This window comes from Balearica regulorum, chromosome 6, assembly GCF_011004875.1.
Source record: "Balearica regulorum gibbericeps isolate bBalReg1 chromosome 6, bBalReg1.pri, whole genome shotgun sequence".
In the NCBI taxonomy this organism is placed as follows: domain Eukaryota; kingdom Metazoa; phylum Chordata; class Aves; order Gruiformes; family Gruidae; genus Balearica; species Balearica regulorum.
Window position 1 is genome coordinate 6,239,695 of NC_046189.1, and position 16,921 is coordinate 6,256,615.

At 43.9% G+C, this 16,921-nt stretch overlaps 1 protein-coding gene across 50 annotated transcripts in view; it reads right to left on the minus strand.

The window, feature by feature from the left end:
- Nucleotides 1-16,921, minus strand: part of MAP2 (microtubule associated protein 2) — a 228,360-nt gene that overhangs the window by 93,135 nt on the left and 118,304 nt on the right. For 8 of the 50 annotated variants that reach the window (XM_075756067.1, XM_075756099.1, XM_075756097.1 and 5 more), the window contains one exon: nt 8,277-8,336. The exons of the other annotated variants lie outside the window; for them this stretch is intronic. The gene's annotated coding sequence lies outside the window, so the exon portion shown is untranslated. The remainder of the gene's footprint in view (nt 1-8,276; nt 8,337-16,921) is intronic. 50 annotated transcript variants of the gene reach the window in all.

A 16,921-nucleotide genomic window follows, 5' to 3' on the forward strand; every position in this document is an offset into this window, starting at 1 on the left:
TACAAGTAATCCAAAAATACTTGCTCCCTAATTCTCTCATCATGTTTGTGCTCTGGTTTCCTGTCTCCGCCTGTCTGCTGTGTCTATCCACATCCATAATTGTGAATCACACCGGCCAGTTTCTATCATGTTTGACAGAAGATACTAAGCTCCTACCTACCACCTTAGGAAATCCACAGATGGGTAAAGGAGAGAGAAGATATTAATGCCTCTATGAAGGGAAATACAAGGAGAAGAGCTCAGCCCTTATTCCTTCTGTTTGACAGTGTTCTGGTGGTCCAATCAGAAGATGTGGAGCTCACATGCAGCTATAGCATGTGCTCTTTCTGGCCCAATTAACCATCTAAGCAATGACAGGTAGAAGATGAAACAGGTGCTGGTTAACCTACAGTGGTAAGTCACTGCAGAGAGGACATAAAAAGTTGCTGAGAAAATGCTGCGTGGAACTCAGATTAAGGCAGGAGATCCCAAAGGTCCAAGGAGTAAATGGAGATAATTTGGTGAAGAATCAGGAAGAAAAAAAACCAAACCCCAAAAAAACCACAAGGCAAGAGAGCTGGGGAGGCAGGGAAGAACCAAGTGCTGTGGGTATGAAGGATCACAGGAGAGAGCATGAATCTTTCACAGGGAACTAAGGGGATGAGAAACTAGTGGTACCTGGTACCACAGGAATACAGGGGCTGGAGAGTTAGGGGTAGACTGCAGGTAGTGTGGTAGAAAAGGTCATGAGATGCGAGTAGAGCCCCGACACTGGCTACCACCCCACACTGACAAATAATACACATTATTTTAATTTACAAATTAATTTAGATGACAACACCATTTCCAGCAGCAAGCTGAACTCAAACCAAGACGACAACCTGACTTCAGGCATTTCAAAGTACAGATTTGCTCTGAAAGGTACATTTCAGATTGCAAGAGAAGGCATTTTCATGACTTTACCAGATTCTCCTCACTCAGGCCAGAAATGAATAGCTTTTCTTGACTTCATTTAGTGTTTTTATTGCTAGCTGAAGCCAGTTATCTAAACATTCAGAACCTGGCGCGGGGCTGGGGGGCGGGGAGGGGGAAAAATCCAGCTCCATTTTAAGACTAACATTTAGATTAGTTTTCAATGGAGCTGAACTATTTTGTCCATTTCTGTTACTTGCTACACTGGCCAATATGCAGAAATACAGAGCTGCATTAGTAACCGGACCTTTGCTGTATTAGAGAGAAAAATATTCCCAATGGGAAACATGCTAAAACAGCAGAGACAGGCTAGAGATGAAGCTGGCCTCGTGTATTTTACAACCCATAACACACCAGATTTTGAGTCAGAAACCCCAAGCAATTTAGGAGTAGATCCCTTGTTAGCTGCATAATGTATGTGCTTTCATGCTGATATGTCCCAGGTGAACTGCAGCACGTGAGTACGGTTTTCCATCTAAAATTTCCCAGCATGAACTACGGAGTCTCTAAGCTACTAATTACACTGACAATTACGGTCTCACCAGCGTGCTGTCTGGCTGCTTATACCTCCACGCCTCTTCATAGATTTGACTGTAAGCTCTTTGGGGTCTGGAACAACTCTGCTGTTTGAGCTCACAGCATCTAACACAACAGTGATCTCATGCAGACTTGGACACCTTGTCACTAATATTATGGTAGCTACAGCAGTGAATCATGAAGCATTAACAAGAATCACATCAAAAGCTGTTGCACACAGTAGCTGGTTCCCAGGCATGCCACCATTAACCCTGGACTTGAGCCCGTTGCGCCTAATTCTGTTTCATTCCACTCATAGAACAGAAATATAATTCTTCCGTGTTCTTATGATTTTTAGCAGCAAAACTGATGCAAGAGTAATTGTATAAGCAAGCAAAATATTTTCTTTTTGCACAAAAAAAAGTCGTAACTAAACTAAGGAGACCAGGGAGTTACTATTAAGAGTATGCTGCAGAAAAATCTTACAGACGTAAGGTAACAGACGTAGGTACAGGTAACGTAATGAATTGTTGACAAAGGACTACTGATCACAGTGGCTTGCAATCTATTCCAGATATCCCACACAGACATGGCAAAAGACAGACCAACAGACAAACATACAATTTTATTACAAAAACGTCCTGAAGCTTTCTGATTTAGAATTCAAGGATGATTTGGAAAAGAATTAAGAGAATAAGGTGTGTGTAATGTCAGGATCTCCCTTTTCACATGAAGACCTCACTTGTACATGAAGTAGGTGGCATATTATATCCCTCTCCCTGCATAATTATTGCAGATGCCCAGCGTGTCATGGCCAGAGATCAGACTGAATTATAACTTCTTGCTTCAGAAGGGACCACAGTCTCGGAAGGATTAAAAATCAGGGGGGAAAAAAAAATGACTCATCTCAAGGATGACAACTATAATAATTTTTGGTCACGATTATGAAGAGTTTTCTTTCATCAACTATGCTGGAAAGAACATTATGATTCAAACATCTGTTCTTCTCATAAGCTTCACTCCTCAATACAAATGAATCTGTGCCTCTCTCAAACTCCTCTCCCAGCGAATGCTCACAGCACTCCCATTACTCCCACTATCTCTTTCAAAAGCATTTTTACTAACATAACTGCTTAAATACACGTAACTCAGGCTTAACTCTGAGCATCAGGTTTCCCAGCACTGAACGTAATGGGGTTGGAAGTGCTTAGGCATTCAGTGACTCGCACTACAAAGCCATTTACAGTTATCAAGCGGGAACGGGATCATTTTTTCCACGAGTGCTTCACAGGCAGCACTGACTTCCAGCCCCCCCTCAGCACTGACAGGTGAGAACACATCCCTGTGCACTGTATCCCAGTCCTGACGCCAGCCAAAACCAGATGCTTCACGGGAAAGGTCAAGAAGACTCAGCAGTAGGATGCTATGGACAAAAGTGGTTTTAGACAGCAGCAGGGTTGCTGTGAAGATAAACAGGGGATGGCTGGTAGGTCAGACCACTGGAGGAGGCAAGTGATACAAGGCCTTTCTGAGCAGGTCACCAGCCTGGTTGCACTCTGATGGATAGCATAAGCTGACCGACAGAGATGCCCTCCAGTTCATGTGAATGAAGGGCTGGCACACCCACCACATGGCATAGACTGTATACCTTTCAAAAATTAAACTGTAATTTTTAGAACTGCGGGTAATTCCTTCTTCATACAGCCATAAACCTATAATTCTTGGCAAGATATGTTTTTAAAAGGATGTAGTGACAAAAATTCAACTGCCTTTAGGAAAGCTGAGCTCCTACCTCCATGGTGCTGAATTCCTTTCCCTCCACATGACTCAGGGGACAAAACTCAGTCATGAGAATTCCACATTAGCACATTGGACTGGATGTTGAGCTACAGGAGGTATTACATTGTCTCTACTGTTGGAGATGCAAAAGAAAACATACTTCTCAACTGCAGTAAGTCTTCACAAAACCAAAAATCAGCTCGTTAACTCACCTTTGCCTTGCTTATTTGTGCCCCTCTATAAAGTCACTTAGGTACTGCACAGGAACGGAGAAACTCAGTATTGGGGTTGGCTGCTGAGCCTGACAAAAGCATCAAGCACGAGCTGCAACACACAGAACGGTCCAGTTTCCCTTACTTATCAGTCTCTTCCTCAAAATTAAGCTCCTTTGCTCATCACTACACAGGAGAAAGGAAGAATGACATTTCCCTCTTCCTCTCCCCTCCTGGTCTTTCTGGCCCACCTCCTGCATCCCAGGAGCTGGGGAGATATTTACTAAAAAGCCACAGCAAGTCATACGACCTCTGCCTGTCAATTCCTACCTGAACAATCTTGCTTCTTGGCTGTAAACAAGTTTTAAGCATCTACTAGTGACTCAGCCTGCTAGATAGGATTATTACTAACACCACCATCATCATTATTTACTAGTGACAGGGGACATTCTCCTTCCTTCCCATTGCTTAACAACCACGCCTGAATCCTTTCAAAATGTAGCAAATGCTACCTTTGATAGTTGATAAATACAACACAGTGCTCTGCCTTTGCAGCTTATGTTCAAAACAGGTGTTTTCACAGGAGAGAGGGTACAGATAATTGCTATTAAGATGATCAGAAGAAACAAGGAAGTAGACAGGTTGATTATAAAATCAATGACAGCCCTTCTTTTCAAAGGAGGAAAGAGGTAGATTGATGATAAGGGATAAACACAAAGGAGGAAAAACCAAAGGCTAGTTTTGTACAAGAACCCTGTGGCCGTTGATAAATTTTAGCTGGGAGCTAGGGAGAGGTTTCTAGCAAGCTTTGAGATTGCAGAACAGCATACCGGTTGGCAGGAGACTAATTTTAAGAGGGAGGTTGATGAAAGAAGATTGGATGCCACGTGGGCTGTGACAGCAGGCATGCCAATGCAGCCCTGTGTCAGAACCACTCAGGTGGGGATGCCTCCTTACAGCCCTCCCAATGCCAAACAGGAGACACTCAAGCCAGCTGCAGAGGATAAGAGAAGACAATCCCAATAAGAGCACTCTGCCCACTTATGATGTTTCCCTGATTTTCCCCTCTGCTATAATGCAAAAGGTGTCCTTCAACATGAGGCATTGCTACAAAGACCATTGAGAAAAAGAATAAGTAAGCAAAATGAAAAAGGAGAACATCATCATCTCTGGAGTTGACTCTCTAGAAATCCAGACATTTCATCTGCAGGTACTACAAGAAATCCTTCTAGCAGGTATCATTTTGCATCCCTTTTCCTAAAAACTGTTTTAATCAATGCTCACTGACATCTTTCTGTACAATGTTAATTTCCAACCAGAGGTGAGGGAAATTGCTAAGCCAGATACACAAGCTATGGTGTATTTAAAGCACAGTCATTTAAGGTGCACTCAGCTCTCTACAGAATTCATCTGAAGAGGTTCCAACCTAATCAAACAAAATATCGATACACAAATGTTCACCCTGAGTACACCACAGATTCACCTTGGCCTCATGCTGTCCTCAAGCCTCTGCTCAATGTGGCTGCTGCCAAGCACTGTCCCTACCTAGGTGCCTCTCCTGAGTACATTCACAATAGAAAAAGAACTGCAAGTAATGCTACTCAAAATTATTAGGAATCTCAATGTGACAGAGCCTGTGGAGGGTGTTAGAGTTCCCCCTCCTTCTCAGATGTCTAGGCCCCAGGTCTAGGCAGAGTCCAGGTAAGCAGGCTGTCTTGGTAACTTCTTGTTGCAGAGCACCTTTCTAAACCAGCTCTCAGGCAGAGACAGCACAGCAAAAAGCTCACGTCAGAAAGACACGCTGAGTTTGCTCACAGTATGCAGGGCATCATGAGTTCCAGCGACCAGTGTGAAGAGACACTGCAGCAGTCCCAGAAGCATCAGATGAAAACCCACTCTATCAGAGAGTGCCATAACACTGCCAAAGCCAAGCCCTCAGCTCCAAACACTGCAAACAGGCTGCACTGACACTCTGGCTCAGAGATGTGAGCTTTATCGCCCATCCCTGTAGCCCTCTGTGCCACCTTGCTGGTTCTGTTACTCCTCCTCCTCCTCATTCAATAGCCCAGCCTTGAGGGACGCTCTTACACACAAGAGGCAATGCCACAGTTTCCTTTTCCTGAGCCCCTACCTCCTTTATCACATCTTTCCCCTGACATCCACCTGCAGCACATTATTTCTACTGCTGGTTCTCACTGTTTCTTTTAGTCACTACAGAGACAAAGGGACAAAGGACAGGCAGCAATGCTCACAAGACATTACCTCCTCATTTTTTCCTCCTAACCACTGATGCAGTGACCCTGTGTAGAAAATGCTAGTTATGACCTACAATTGTTTCCCTCTCTTTTTCATTTCAGACAGACTTGTTCACTTCTTAAACCATCCGTGGCATCCCAGCAGCACCAAGAGGCTATAGGGCACTCCACGGACACACTATTTCAAGAGCAATAATTTAGGCCTGTCAGTTAAAGATGGGACATGTGGAGACAATTTAAGCTTTGCACAGTAGACATCTGAGAATTTATTTTATCACCAGTGGAATATTATCAATGGAGAAACAGTGAATGCAATACAACTGCCCATTACTTTAAGTCTTAGAGGCTAATTTAATTCTTCATTTAGTACTTGCACGCTGCTGCAAGGGTATGCTGGGGCCATGGGAAAATTCCTGAAGCGTGTGGGATCACTGCAAGCAGCCTTATGCTGCCCTCCGCCCTGGCAGACGCTGGCAGGGAGCCAGCCTGCAGGCACGCTGGGCTGCTCTACATGCTGGTTGCCCTCGGGGAGCCTGACGTGAGCGAATGCTGGGGCTGGGACGGTTCCTGCCCTGCTGCAGTTCACTGTCCAAAAGGCGAATGCTCCTGCCCAAGCTGCTGGGCTGCTTGTGCCATGCTTTCCAAGAGGAGTAGCACTGAAACTATTTACAAGACACCCTAAACCTCAGGCACGCCAGCAGCACATGTCTCAGACAGGAGAGCCTCACAGACGCAGTCTTTATCTGACTCCCACAGCCCATGGCAGGTCTGTGCTGCCACGGCTTGCAAAGGAGAAAAGTTTGCGGATGAGAAGTGAACTGCCTGGTACTTGTGTGTGTGCTTTATACAGCCTGGAAACCTACAGGGTCAAATTTGATCCTTGATTTCCATTTCCTTCAAACTCATAGGGCCAGGAGAGACTGCATGCAGAAGTAAACAAAGGGGCTGGTCAGGAAACAGATAGATTTATGGACTTACAAAAGCTCAAGAAGTCCAAAACCAGTCTCATACCCAATACATACACATACAAGTGCACATACACACAGACCTCAGATCATATACTATTACAGATTTCTCATTCTGTAGCTTGCCTTCCTTTAAAGCTGTGCTTGACCTTTCCAATTTTTTCATTAAGTATCTTAGCAGACTCAGAAGCATGGCACAGACTATTTGGGGGGGGGGGGAATAAGGAAGATTCATTTTGCTCACAAGAGAGCAGAAAAAACACAAAAGATTTAAAAATACCCCACAATCCTATAGTCTGTTCTCTGTAAACCAAATCCTTGCCATACTTTTCAGATGTACAAAAATGACAGCTTGTGAAATTTCAGTAAAATAAGGTCCAGAACGGACTGCACACTGACTGATGGATATCCCCAAATAATCATTCATTATTAGTTGCTTTTTCCCCCCACTTAATTCTAATCTCACAGAAGGAACATGTTTTAAACTGGCATAATACAGCACCTTTTACTAACAGCGATGCAGAGGAGGTAATTTTTACAAGATGAATAAAACTTTTGTGTGTGTGTTTGTGCTAGTCCTCAAAGGATGCAGAGCTTAAACCTTCTCCAGTCGCTAAGCTGAGAGGAGATCCTGGGAAGGGGACCACCATCCCAGTATGCCTTACATCTCACCCTCCATGAGCATCCACAGGCATCGCCTGAGCTCACTGAAACCTTGTTGTTTAGCTTGTGTTGTAAGGCCAGAGCGAACACAAGACTTCACCCCAAAAGAATGGCAGTATTTCACCCTGCCCTGCCCAAGTGAAGTCACAACAGCAGAAACTTGGGCACTTTGCCACCTTACCCTGCCCTCCTGCATTTCATCTTTATGCTTCATAGCAAGTCTTTCGATTGAAACCCATTCCCTGAAGTTCAGTACTATGCCTTTAGCATTTCAAACTGATGCTTGTGAGAACAGAGACTATGCTCACTTGTAAATTAAACTGAAATGAATACATTTGTTTAAGGAAATATTCGCAATACAAGTATCTCCTCATCCACATGACAGAGGCAGCGCAGGCTCTCTCTAATGCTTGTTTTCAGATCTCTTGAAAGTTTTCTCTTTCCCAAAGAGGAGGAAAAGTGTGGTTCTTTGATCTAACCCAATCATTTTTGATTCCGGAGATGAGGCAGTATTATGCTTGCCCATACTCTGCCAAACTGTTCTCCTGTTTTTTGTGGTACAACTCGCTGCAGCAGAAGGCCATGACAAACCAGAGCAGTGTGCAGCAATACCATCACCTCTCTCATATGCTTTGCCTTCGTATCAACGTCATCTTAGGCCCTTGCCACCCAGAGTTGTAAGCAGGTACTTGCTAAGCCAAAAGGAAGATGACAGCTGCTTTGACAATGGGTAAGGTGGCTCCCATCAGACACAGGAGGCTTTTAAAATAAAAAACAAGAAGAATTACAGAAGCGGGAACTAACCCCAGAAAAATAAAGTGTTCCAGGAGCTAAAGGAGTTGTTTAGTTTGTTTTTTTTCCTCTTTTCTCAAGCCTTCTTGACCTGTTGAAGCAGCCTCCTTGTGCAACTATGCTAACAAGTAAAAAGGTCATACCTGTTTAAGTAGATGATAAGATGCTGCGTCTGGTTGTTAAACAAGGGAAACTCACTGTTCCTATGAAGAAATAGAGAGAAATACACACTCTATTTAGTCTCTATTCAGTGAATTTAGAATAAACTCAACACTGTAAGGACTATAAGATGCTCATCCACAGGGAGATCTGGCAGGGCTGCTACATGCACCATCTCTGCTGTGGAAGGATCTCAAGCAGGAACAAGGAAAGCGTTTACAAAGATGCCCAGAGAGGAAGAAGAGCAAGAGCCCCCCACTGACTTCCCAGTATGACACTTCAGAGCAGCTGAAGATACCAATGCAGGGAACTACTCCAATTACTTCTTAAAACTGTTTTTCTGGCCTCACTTGTATAGCAGAGTGTCTTAAGGTTTCACCAGTTTATCTGAGATAAATACTGAAGGTCAACACAGATGTTACTACCCCTTTTGTGACCCTCTTTACTCCGTGAGAAATGCTTGGACACTAAATGTAGTTAGCCTGTTGAAATAACCTCCTCTGCATGTCCTGCTACACACTCTCTCTCCTTATTTGATCAGAGCACAGTGGGAAAACATTACAGATGTGAGCAGCAGATGGACAATGCAGCAACTGCAAACAGGGAGAAAGGGATCTCCTTGCCACGTGTGTCTGAGTATCCCCTAAGTATTATGGGGACAGCCAGCACTATCACCTACATTTAAGGTTGCCCAGTTCCTTGCCTCTCAGATGCTTGTAACTTTGTGATTTTAGTTGTTCAGAAGTTAATTTCCTATATATGATACCTGACTCAAGCTAAATCTCTGGTTTGGGAGGTCTTTGTTTTAATGCTTTAGCAAGAATGGGCCAGGCATTTCCAAGAACTACATTAGTGAGAAATACGTGACTTAAACCTAGTTAAAAAGAAGGACAGTATTAAGGTAACAGTAAATCAAACCAAGATGCAAGTATGCAATTAAAGAGAATCACAGTGCATACGTACAAAGGGGACAAGCCTTAAGCTGGAGAACAGCTCAAGCTTCTCCTATTTCCAAGCCTGGACTCTCATTCTTCAACACTGAGTTAGTCTCCTTACCTGCACAATGTCACTGGCATGGGGTGGTGCTAACTACAGCTTTTCACCAGTTTGCCCAGTTAACACCCAGCAAGAACTGAAAGATTTTGCTGCCTTGAAAGGGGAAGGTTTCAGACAGTTCTGACAGCAAATAAATGGAAGTGATCACTCCACCTTACTGCGGAGACTGTCAGCAGAGTGTAGCATTCACTTACACGCAATAGTTACCCTAAACGAGCTATGTGGAAATGAGGCTCCAGCCAGCATCAATTCTATCCACCCGCAGGATGAAGAGGAATGTTAAAATAAGCTAATTAAATTTGCTCTGGCTCAGCAGAAAGATCGATGTTCTCGACAGCTGAGTGTTCAGCACTCAGCGTCCCAACAGCCCTCTGATGTGTCACCGATGCAAAATAATGCCACGTAGTCAGAATCAGAGGAGGTGGATGCATGTCTCTTGAGAGGTAAATGCAGAAGACAGAGGCATTCAACAGGGACATTAACAGAAGGAGGGACACACCTACAACAAATCCCAGATGACCAGATGGAATTTTTAATGAATTTAAAATAAATAAAAAAAAAAAGATTAAGTTAGTACTTTCACATTGTCTACTACAGCAGCATTGAGTAGTCTGAACTGAAACCCTCAATCACCTCTCTGCTAAAGGTGGTTTATCACAATAAATGTGATTTTAGCCAGCAGCAGAATACCAAAAATACCAGACAATCGAAGTACAAGATGCCAGAAGCGGGCAGCACTTTTGCTACCCCAGGAATTTGCTGGGGATAGGCTGTAATCAGCATTTCCACCTCTTGCTGATGAGGAAGAAAATGAGATGTTTCACACAGATTCTTCTCCTAGAAAACAGGAGAGACCCCCACCCACACAGAGGAGCCAACAGCTACACATTCAGGGCAGTTATTTAGAAAGGAACAAGCTAAACATTAAGTGCCTGGTCAGTACCCGGCACCACAGGTATGAATGGGATTTTCCACTTCCTATAAGCATCTTCTAATAATCACAGCACAGAATGTGTTAGGAAGGGTTTTTTTTTTGTTTTCTCCCTGACCCTCTTGCTTCAGACAGAAATCCCTGAAGAACCTGTCCCAATAAGGAATTCATTGAAATTGGCAGAGTCTTTAGAAAAGCTTCGTGCTTTGATGAAGGGACATGCTGGCTTGTCGATGCCCTGGAGCCAGAACCGGAGGGGATGGCGTCTTGGCTGCCCTAAGTGTCACCCTTCCCGAGGGACAGGGCACAAAACAGATGAGTTATTTTTCACTCCTAATGGAAGCTGCCATTAGGAGACCCTTCAGTCTTGGATATGGAAGCCTTTATCAGATCATGCAAGCTTATCACAGTGAAGAAACCTTGCTTAAGTCTTGTTCACAGATACAGTCTGGTAAGTGAAAGTGCATGCTAAATGCACTTAAGTACATTGTACAGATTTTCTGTTGATGCAGACTAACACAAGTCCAGACAGCTCTAGGCTGGATGCACTCCAAACTAGCATAAAATAGATAGGGATACCCATTTACTCTGGCTCTGCCATTTGCCTGTGGGTAGAGCACATCACCGACTGCATCTTACTTCCCCTGTTGTATACATTAGGGATTGCATTTCCTTCTTTTTGTTAAGCACTTTGACATCTACCTATAAAATTGATAGGAAAAAACCAAGTTGCATATACATACACAGGCACAACAGAGGACTAAGGCTCTCTTCCATGCACACGGTATTTGTAACTATTCTTCATTAATGTGCACCCACTCCTGGCTTCTCCTTTTATTAAACTTTCAAAGACAACTGGCTTGATAGATTTATACATTTTATTCAATAGAAAAAAAAAATAATGTATCTCTTACAGGAGCCATTTCTCTTTCTTTAATTTTGGGGGGTCTTTCAAAGACTCCTACCAAACCATGCACCTGTTTAGTTATCTGTGATGAAAATGATAAGGACAGAAAGCGCATACTCTTCCTAAGCTGTTCCACTTCTTCCCCTAAGAAAGGAGCTGTGCTCTCATCCTGAGGGGTCAGGCCATCCACCCGAGGCCCTGACTCGGCCTTGCAGAGATCTCTTTGCTTCACCGAGCCGCCTGCAGAATTGCACATTTAAGACCATAAACTCTTCAGTCTGGGAGCTTGTCTTTTGCTACATATTCCCCCAGAGCAGCACGCAAGCAATGATAAAAACCTAAATTAACCACAAATTACTTTTAAGCATTTAGTGTTTTGCCCAACAATGCATTATACACGTTAGTCTGCAAACACTAAGGCTGCAAATGGATCCGATCCATTAGCACCAAAGCTTTCTACATAGCTTTTTCCTTTTAGAGTACACTCTTCTCCTTCTTTCTATTTCCCACCCCCCTCATGCTTTCCCCTTGGCAGCAGAGGCTTAAAATAAGATAACAAACATCTTTCAAAGGGATGCAAAGAAAAATAATCTGATATCTGGAGGGCAGAATTCACTACACATTTATTATTCAGTTTCCAAAGTGCTAGGGAATGAAGGTCAAATATATCCGAATTTCAGCTGGTGCTGATGTGGATAGCGAATGCCTTTAAAGCACTGCAGCTAAAGGAGGTGATCCAGAGTCCAGGTTATGCTGGTGTAAACTGCTGACAATCAGCAGAAGTCAGTGGCTTACCCTGGCTGGAGATGTGGCCTAGAAATTCAGAAAGGACTGCAGTAGGATGGTGCCTCAACTGGAGAATCAAGAGTCCAGTGCCACCCTGACCAAGAAAAACCCATACCAAATTTTCACCATCAGTATGAATGGGCGTTAAGCAGCAAGATAACTCAGTACTCTCACTCCTAGAACACGTCTACCTCTGACAGCTGGCTTAGCAGCACTGTTAGGAAGTATTCCCTTTTGATCCAGCTGATCTAGAAAAAGTTTTAATGCTGCAAAAAACAAGCAATGCTGATCTTGCCATCACAAATTTATTTATTTTAAAGCTATTAAATTGCTTCTGTATTACAAATGACTGGATTACTGCCAACCCGCTTAAGTAGCGCTGCTTGTTCAGTGACTACAGAAATTTCCTTTTCACTGTAATATCCACATCAAATTTTTCAGCAGGTTAAAAGAAATTTAAAAAACCCTTCAACTTGAGAAAAGTCTACTCGTGGGGAGAAGCATCTTGGGGCTGTAACTGCTAGTCTGAGCAACTCACAGCCGTGAAGGTAGAGTCAGAGTCAGGCTTGGTTATGACTGTGAGGAAGAGATGGGGGAGATTAAAAGCTCTCTCAGCATCCAAGAATCTTGGGTAACTGGAGCCTGAAATATGCTGCAGACAGGAGACACTGTTCAATCATTTATGGAAATCAAGGTTAGCAGTGTCAGCATAGTTGTCTTCGGAGGAAAGAGTTTCCTCACCCTCTTGGCGCAGAAGTAACTTGGCTACATTAGTGACTGCCAGTAAGTAAGGAATAAAGAAAGGAAACAGAGAAGGACAAGGAAAGCAAAGGATAAAATGAGTACATCAATATTTTCACAGCTTGCATACAGCAGCCCAGCTAGGACCCCAAGGGGGTTTATGTTTCAGGAACCTCGGAGACAGAGACAATTGCTACAGTTGATGAAAATATACAGTGTCTGGGTTTTACAAATGCTGTCTCTAATAGTGTATCTGATTTTATAACTAGCAGGGAAAGAAACTGTTCTGATGACAATTACTGCTGAGGCATTTGAGGCGTTTTGCCCTGTTTACTGGTATAGAGCTGTCATCAACACTCCATTTCTCTTAACTACAACTTACTTCCTTTGTAGTTGCTCAGTGAAGATAGGTCTGGGGGCTGTTTTCCTGGTCTTGTCAAGATGAATTTTAATGCATACTGCTTGAAAGATGTGCCACCTGCTATTTTATATCTACAATTTATTGTATAATGAGTTCCTATAAATTCTTATGATAGCTTAAGAGACTTGTAAAATGAATTGCTGGCCTATTTTTTTCTCAGTTCATCAGCAAAGCAGAAAGAGCTCAGGTCACTTTGAGTTCCTCCAGACACCACCTTCAGCCGCAGCTCTGGCTTCCTCCACAGAAGAATCTGGCCTCAGGAAAAGGGCCGTTATCAGACTCTCGCTGCTAACACTGAGAGATACTGCCATAGCAAATGTACCACAGTTTTTGCCATTTGGTTGAAGAAGCCTCAGCTATTTCAGACACCCATTAAACCATTGTACGGACACAAGCTAAGCCTTCACATGCTGGAAAGGAAAAGCTCACTAGAGACTCCTTTCTGGACAAGGATTGCCTGCTACAGTCATTTAGTGAAACAGAAACCAGCCACCCTGCATGTCAGTAGCCAAGATAAAGTGTTTATTTAAGATCTAGGACTGAGAAATCTTTCACCTGTTAGGGGGACACTGCCCTCACCTCAATGTCACACACCAAAAGACATGTTTCCACACTTTGGTCTAGCACCACACACACAGAGCTCCCATTGGAAACTGGAGACTTTTCCATTTGGGACATTACATCTCCTCTATCTCTTGGGGCCAAGACCTTGCCAAACGCTAATAATGTTTGTAGGAAGTGATTGCGGTTTGATTTTTTTTTTTTATGAACAGGAAAATAAAATAACCTACTTCAGAATAAGGGTACCATACTACATGCATCTTATTAAACACTACATTTAATCTGTCTTTGGACTATCAGCACTTTCTGAAACAAGCTATAGCCTTCAGTAAGCTTATGGATGCAAAACCAAAAGCGTGTGTTGAAATGGGACTGTTCCCAAGCAGAGCTCTTGCAGCGAATAAAGCCAGGATGTGCCAAGATTGCAGAGGGCTTTCTGTCTCAGTCATGAGTGACAGACACCATCAACAGAAAAAGTCAGCCATTGCCTTTCATCTCCTTACAAAAGCCTCGACAGCCAAGCTGTTGCAAACCAACAGTACAGGAGTCTTTCCCTCAGACATCATGGTAATTCAGGGGGAGGAAACAGGGAGGGAGGAGAGGAGGGAAGAAGAGGGCCTGAGGAACTGGGACAAAGCATCGCAATGAGATCCTCTTGCTTGAGGATCCTTTTCTAACATACCAGTTCTGTTCATCCTGCAGATTTTCCTGTGATATACTAGGCAGGCAGAAAATTTCCTCAATACATCCTATACTCAAGAGTCAACAGTATTTTAGAGGTGTGGTGGAAATGCAAAGTCATGTCACTACTTTTTGGCTTGGGTTGGGTTTACTTTTGTTGTCAGTGTGATATTATACATTGTGTCAATTAAACTTCAGAAGATGATTCTGATGAAAAAGTAATAAAATCTCATTTTACAGGTTTGTAGACTGAGAGATTTCCTGTGGGTAGCAGGGTAGGTTACTGCCTGAGACAGGGAGAAACCCAAGGTGTCTTAGCTCCTGCCTCTAATAATACAGTCGAATATATATTCTCAGCATTGCCCCAACGTAACACAGTGTGTAACTCCGTACTCCTGTAGTAACCAAGTGCAGCCTTTTCCCAGTGTGCCTGTTAACACAAACTACATGATGCCAGAAGAGCAACGGTTCAGGATTCAGGGCTGCTCTGGGGCTGTATGGGGAAGTCATGTTAGCCTACAGCTAGTCCACAGGTTCCTGTAATCAGCTGGCTGTATGTTATCTCTAATTTTAAATGCTCTGAAGTTAACTTTAAGGAGTGGAGAGCAGGCTGTGCAAATTGTGTGGTACCCATGGTAACTGAGTTTAAGCTGCGGCTTTGCACTGAGATGGATATATTTGAGATAATAAGGCCCAAAGCACCAGATTAAATAAGGAAGGGACACAAGACATTGGCTAGAACACATCCTCGAAGGCACAGCTCCAATGTTGTGGCATATGTGCCACCAGAGATGCCCAAGATAAACACAAATGGCATAAAAACATTGCCTGAAGACCTCCACCTGGGAACAAACGTGACAGCGGGTGTACTACAGGTTAGCAGGCATTCCCAGCCTTTTTTTGCAGAAATTTTAGTACCATACTTTGGATTTCTGCTTCTTCCTTTTCCCCAGTTTAGAGCATCCCAGCCAAGCAGCAGTGTGGCAGTGCTGATCACATCACAGGGTGCATTCTGGAAGTTTTACTGGCACTATTTTGGAAGGAACCGCATCACTTTGCTTTGTGATCGTATTGACAGACCCATTTCACATGCATCCCAGTAATACAAACACTTCCCATGCACCATACAACTGCAGTGCAAAAGCTCCCAGAGGCTTTAAATCTTTTATGTTCTAAATCACCTCTAAACTGCTTATCTCCATTAGCAATCTGGAATGCCCAAGTCACCTGTCAGAGGGTGAAGGGGAATTAAGTAAAGCAAAGTCTTCCGGTAGTAGAGAACTGGAAGCTTTTTGCTTGCTTCGCTGGGGCTCTTCTGGACATCCTCGCCGTCATTTCTCGCCTGAATGTCTGCACCTCAGGAGTCACAAGAAACGTTCGCCGCCACCTCCTGCACATCCCAGCCAGGCACCCCATGGACAGCGTCTACAAATTGTTATCAGTCTAATTAGGACACATCACACCAGCCTGGAAGCTGCTAAGCGGGACAGCCCAGCAAACAACTTCCTCGTTCAGCTTCAGAGGTTCTGGGGAAGCCCGTTAGGTGCCAGATGCTTTCACAAAAAGACATCCACAGACTGGACTTCAACCCTGGTGAGTGCCAACCTCCCTTTTGTGCCAGGGTAGATATCACCAGAGGAACCAGAAACCATGACTGAGACCTCACCGGGGTCTGCAGTGAGAATGCACAGAGAGAGGTGACTTAAGAGAGGACAGGGGCTGACAGCAACCCTTGAGGACAGAATCACCACCATCCCCCTGCTCTGGATAGACACAGTCTAACCAAGGCAGCTGTCCTGGTTAAGTCACAGTTGTCCCAGGCCAACTGCTTAACTCTGCTGCAGGAAGTGCCCTGCCTGGTAGCCAGAGGGATGGAGACATTGTGTGTGAGGAACATCTGAAGTCATTACAGTAAATGCTGCCAGGTTTTGTCTGTCAGTCATGGGAGGACCACTGCACAAACTGCCAGACACAACCACTAGGGACTGTACCCACCATGAAGCCACTTGTAGTGGAAGGAGACAAAGACTTGCGCATATGCATGACTTCCTATAATTCAGTAAGAAGCATAGAAGTTTTTCTATAAGAAGTAACAGTCTTTGAAAAAAAAAATCATCTCCTTTTCACCGAGACATCTATCCCCAAATCTGAAACACAGCATCACTTTATTTTCTCTTGACCAACATCAATGCTCATGAGAGTGGACTGTCCTTCCCAGGCCAGGGACTGCTGAAGCAACCGCACCTGCCATAAAATTCCTCTTAACATGCATCTGGTTGCTGCTTTGTGGAAAAACTAGTAACCTGCTGATGACTTAAGTAAATGAGCAATGTTCAATGCCAGAGAGAATATGATCCCATGACCAGCCAGGAAGAGAAGTTTCCACTGCGAAACAGGACTCGCCAGCAGTTGCATATTCAGCCCCAGAACACAGGGTGGTTGGAACCAGCACATCCACATCCAGCCTCGCCCCTTTCTCCTGTGTTCCCCACATTCCACTGCCCACCTGTCTTTTACCTCCTCCTTGCTAAACTCTTAAGAGCAG